Genomic DNA, 6,000 nt, shown 5'->3' with positions numbered 1-6,000 from the left:
GCATCAGCCAGATACAATCCTAGGTTATGAACCCTCAAGGACAAAACAAAACAAAACTAAAAGATCTACAACAGGGAACCAGTGATGTCAATCTGTAAATGGCAACAACGTCAGAACAATGCAGGGGAGAATAAAAAGTATAGGTACAGGACTTCCAAATGGAGAGGAAGCCAAGGTGGTATCTGTAATAAAAGACTTATTCAAATTTAGGAAGATGGAGTAAATTTCAAGGTAACCACAAGGAAAGTTAAGAAACCTACTGTTGTAGTTATCTAGTGCTGCTATAACAGAAATACCATAAGCAGATAACTTTAACAAACATTAGAAATTTATTCTCTCACAGTTGAGAAGGCTAGAAGTCTGAATTCAGGGTGCTAGCTCCAGGGGAATTCTTTTTCTCTCTGTCAGTTTGGAGGAAAGTCCTTGTCATCAATCTTCCCTTGGACCAGGAGCTTCTCAGCACAGGGCCCCCAGGCCCAAAGGACACACTCTTCTCCTGGCACTATTTTTCTGGTGGTATGAGGCCCCCTGTGTCTCTCTGCTTGCTTCTCTCTTCTATATCTCAAAAGAGATTAACTCAAGATACAACCTAATCTTGTAGATTGAGTCCTGCCTCAATAACATATAAATAAATAAATAAATAAATAACATAACTGCCTCTAATTCTACCTCATTAACATCATAGAGATAGGATTTACAACACATGCAAAAATCACATAAGATGACAAAATAGTGGACAATCACACATGCTAAGAATCATGGCCTAGTTGATTTGACACACACTTTGGGGGACGAAATTCAATCCATGACACCTACTCATCAATATAAAGAAGAAAAACAAAAAACCCAAGGAAACACAAAATCTACAAAAATGAAAGAAACAAAAAGAAATTTCACAAACAAAAGGAACTTAGCACAAGAGAGTAAGAGGAACAAAAAAACGTCAGCACACACACAAAAAAATGCATTATGAAATGACTGCAATAAACTCATACACTGAACGTAAATGGCTTAAATGCACCCATAAAGAGATAGGGGGTGACAGAATGGATTAAAAAAAGAAACATGACCCATCAATACACTGTCTACAAGGGATACACTTTAGAAACAAAGACATAAATATATTAAAAATCAAAGGATGGAAAAACATACATAGGCAAACAGCAACCAAAAAAGAGCAGAAATGGCAATACTAATCTCAGACGAAATACACTTTAAGGCAAAACCCACCATGAAAGACAAGGAAGAACTTTATATAATGATAAAAGGGACAATCCACCATGATGACTTAACCGTAATAAGTATGTACACACCCAACGACAGGGCTCCAAAACACATATAACAAACTCTAATAGCACTGAAAAGAGAAATCGACAGTTCCACAATAATAGTGTAAGTCTTCAACATACCACCCTTGGTAAAGGTCAGAACATCGAGAAAGATACAAAAGATCTAAAGGCCACAATCAACCAACCAGCCCTCATAGACGTATACAGAATACTTCACCCAACAACAGCAAAGTACACATTCTTTTCCAACGCACATGGAATGTTCAGCAGAATAGACCACATCTTAGGACACAAAGCAACACTCAAACTCAACACTGATATAATACAAAGCATCTTCTCTGATCACAATGCCATGAAAGTAGAAATTAATAACAGGAAGAGCAAGAGGAAAAAAGGAAACTGAATAACAACTCACTTAAAAACCACTGGGTAATAGAAGAAATCAAAGGTGGAATAAAAAATTCGTAGAATCAAATGAGAATAAAAACACATCAAACCAAAACCTTTGGGACACAGCAAAGGCAGTGCTCAGAGGTCAATTTATAGCAATAGATGCATATATCAAAAAAGAAGAAAGGGATAAAATTAAAAAGTTAGCTTTACAACTTGAACAAATAGAAAGTGAACAGCAAAAGAAGCCCACACACAACAGAGAACCCCTGAGGGAGCAGGAGAGCAGTGGGATGCAGACCCCAACTTCTCATAAGACCAGACTTAATGGTCTGACTGAGACTAGAAGGACCATGGTGGTCATGGTCCCCAGACCTTCTGTTGGCCCAGGACAGGAACCATTCCCGAAGCCAACTCTTCAGACATGGATTGGACTGGACAATGGGTTGGAGAGGGATGCTGGTGAGGAGTGAGTTTCTTGGATCAGGTGGACGCTTGAGACTATGTTGGCATCTCCTGCCTGGAGGAGAGATGAGAGGGTGGAGGGGGTTAGAAGCTGGCGAAAAGGACACGAAAAGAGAGAGTGGAGGGAGAGAGCAGGCTGTCTCATTAGGGGGAGAGTATTTGGGAGTGTGTAGCAAGGTGTCTATGGGTTTTTGTGTGAGAGACTGACTTGATTTGTAAACTTTCACTTAAAGCACAATAAAAATTATTAAAAAAAAAAAAAAAGCCCACAGCCACAAGAAAAAAGGAAATAATAAAGATCAGAGAAGAAATAAATGAAATAGATAATAGAAAAACAACAGAATCACAACTCAAAAGTTGGTTCTTTGAAAGGATCAACAAAATTGACAAACCATTGGCCAAACTGACAAAAGAAAATCAAGAGAGGAAGCAAATAACTCAGATAAGAAATAAAACGGAGGACATTGCAACAGAACCAACTGAAATAAAAAGAATCAAAACAGTACTATGAAAAATTGAACTCCAACAAATTTGAAAACCTGGAGGAAATGAACAAATTTCTAAAAACACACTACCTACCTAAATTAACACTAACTGAGGTAGAAAATCTGAACAGGCCCATAACAAGAGAAAAGATTAAAAAGGTAACAATAACAACAACAAAAAACTACCAACAACAACAACAAAAATACTGACCCAGATGGCTTCACTGGAGAATTCTACCAAATAGTTTGAATAATACTGGTATAATACTCATGCCAGTATTATTCAAACTGTTTCAGAATATTTCCCCAAATTCATTCTATGATGCCAGCATGATCCTGATACCAAAACCACGCAGACACCACAAAAAAAGAAAATTATAGACTAATATCTCTCATGAACACAGATGCAAAAATTCTCAACAAAATTCTAGCCAATAGAATTCAGCATCATATCAAAAATAATAATGCACCAAAACCAAGTGGTGTATGCAAGGATGGTTCAACATAAGAAATTCAATCAATATAATCCACCACATAAATACAACAAAAGAATCACATGATCATCTCGATCACCACAGAAAAGGCATTCAATAAAGTCCAGCACCCACTCCTGATAGAAACTCTCAATAAAATAGGAATAGAAGGGAAATTCCTCAACATCATAAAGGGCATCTATACAAAACCAACAGCCTATATCATTCTTAATGGAGAGAGGCTAAAAACATTAGCCTGAGAACCAGAACAAGACGAAGATGTCCTTTATCACCATCCCTATTTAACACTGTGCTGGAAGTCCTAGCTAGGACAATAAGGTAAGAAAAAGAAATAAAGGGCACCCAAATTGGTAAGGAAGAAGAAAAACTATCACTATTTGCAAATGATATGATACTATACATACAGAACCCTGAAGATGCCACAAGAAAACTATTGGAACTGATAGAAAGACTCAGCAAAGTGGCTGGATACAAGATAAGCATACAAAAAACAGTTAGATTCCTATACACCAATAAAGGAACTACGAAAAGGAAATCAGGAAAACCATACCATTTATAATAGCCCCTAAAAAAATAAAATACTTAGGAATAAATCTAACCAGGGACATAAGAGACCAATACAAAGAAAACTACAAAACACTACTTCAAGAAACCAAGAGACTTCCATAAATGGAAAAACACATCATGTTTATGGATAGGCAGACTCAACATTGTGAAAATGTCAATTCTGCCCAAAGCAATCTACAACTACAATGTAATTCATATCCAAATATCAAGAGCATTCTTTAACAAGGTGGGAAAACTAATCATTCTTATCATTAACTTTATATGCAAAGGAAAGAGGTCCCGGATAAGTAAACCATTATTGAAGAAGAGGAACAAAGTAGGAGGCCTTGCACTACCTGACCTCAGAAACTACTACACAGCTACAGTAGTCAAAACAGCCTGGTACTGGTACAACAACAGACACACGGATCAATGGAACAGAATTGAGATGTAAATCCATCCTTGTGCAACTACCTGATCTTTGGCAAACACCCAAAGTCCATTAAATGGGGAAAAGATTGTCTTTTTAACAAACAGTGCTGGCAAAACCGGGTGTCCATCTGCAAAAAAATGAAACAGGACCTATACCTCATACCATACACAAAAACTCATTCAAAATGGATCAAAGACCTAAAGAAAAAAAATTAAAAAATAAACCAAACCCATTGCTGTTGAATTGATTCCAACTCATAGTGACCCTATAGGACAGGGTAGAACTGCCCCATAGAGTTTCCAAGGAGTGCCTGGTGGATTTGAACTGCTGACCTTTTGGTTAGCAGCTGTAGCACTTAACCACTATATGACCAGGGTTTCCAAGACCTAAATATAAAACTCAAAACTATAAAGATCATGGAAGAAACAACAGGGTCAACACTAGGGGCCCTAATACATGGCATAAATAGAATGTGAACCATAATTAACAATCTACAAACACCAGAAGATAAGCTAGATAACAGGGATCTTCTAAAAATTATACACTTACACTCGTCAAAAGACTTCACCAAAAGAGTAAAAAGAGAACCTACAGACTGGTGTCTTGGTCACCAATGCTGCTATAACAGAAATAACACAAGTGGGTGGCTTTAACAAAGAAAAATTTATTTTCTCACAGTCTAGTTTTTAGTAGGCTAGAAGTCCAAATTCAGGGAGTCGGCTCCAGGGGAAGGCTTTCTCTAACCGCTCTGCAGGAAGGTCCTTCTTGTATCTTCCCCTGGACTAAGATCTTCTCTGTGCAGTAACCCTGGGTCCAAAGGATGTGCTCTGCTCCTGGTGCTTCTTTCTCAGTGGTATGAGGTCCCCACTGTCTGCTTGCTTCCCTTTCATCTCTTGTGAGATAAAAGGTGGTGCAGGCCACACCCCAGGGAAACTGCCTTTACATTGGATCAGGGAGGTGACCTGAGCAAGGGTGTTCCAATCCCACCCTAATCCTCTTTAACCACAGGCAGAGATTATGATTTATAACACGCAGGAAAATCACAAAATGGAGGACAACCATACAATACTGGAAATCATGGCCTAACCAAGTTGACACATATTTTGGGGGGACACAAATCAATCCATAACAACTAGGAAAAAAATTTTGGCTATGACATATCTGACAAAGGTCTAATCTCTAAAATCTACAGGAAAATCCAACACCTCTACAGCAAAAAGACAAATAATCCAATTAAAAAATGGGCAAAGGATAATGAACAGACATTTCACCAAAGAAGACATTCAGGTGGCTACGAGACACAGGAGGAAACGCTCTCAATCACTAGCCATTACAGAAATGCAAATCAAAACTACAATGAGATACCATCACACCCCAACATTACTGGCATGAATCAAAAAAACAGAAAATAACAAACGCTGGAGAGTCTGCGTGGAGATCGGAACTCTTTATGCACTGCTGGTGGGAATGCAAAATAGTATAATCATTTTGGAAAACGATATGGCACTTCTTAGAAGTAGAAATGCCATACCATCCAGCAATCCCACTCCTTGGAATATAGCCAAGAGAAATAAGAGCCATCACATGAATAGACATACGCACACACATGTTCACTGCAGCATTAGTCACAATAGCAAAAAGATGGAAACAACCTAAATGCCCATCAACAGATGAATGGATAAACAAATTATGGTACATACACACAATGGAATAGGATGCAACACGATAAAGAACAATGATGAATCTCTGAAACATCTCACAAAATGGATGAATCTGGAAGGCATTATGCTGAGTGAAATTAGTCAATCACAAAAGGACAAATATTGTATGAGAACACTATTATAAAAACTCAAGAAAAGGTTTACACAAAAAGAAACAATTTTTTGGCATAACAAAGT

This window comes from Loxodonta africana, chromosome 18 (genome assembly GCF_030014295.1).
Source record: "Loxodonta africana isolate mLoxAfr1 chromosome 18, mLoxAfr1.hap2, whole genome shotgun sequence".
Classification (NCBI taxonomy): Eukaryota; Metazoa; Chordata; class Mammalia; order Proboscidea; family Elephantidae; genus Loxodonta; species Loxodonta africana.
The sequence above is the reverse complement of the archived record's forward strand: the minus strand, read 5'-3'. Positions refer to the sequence as shown.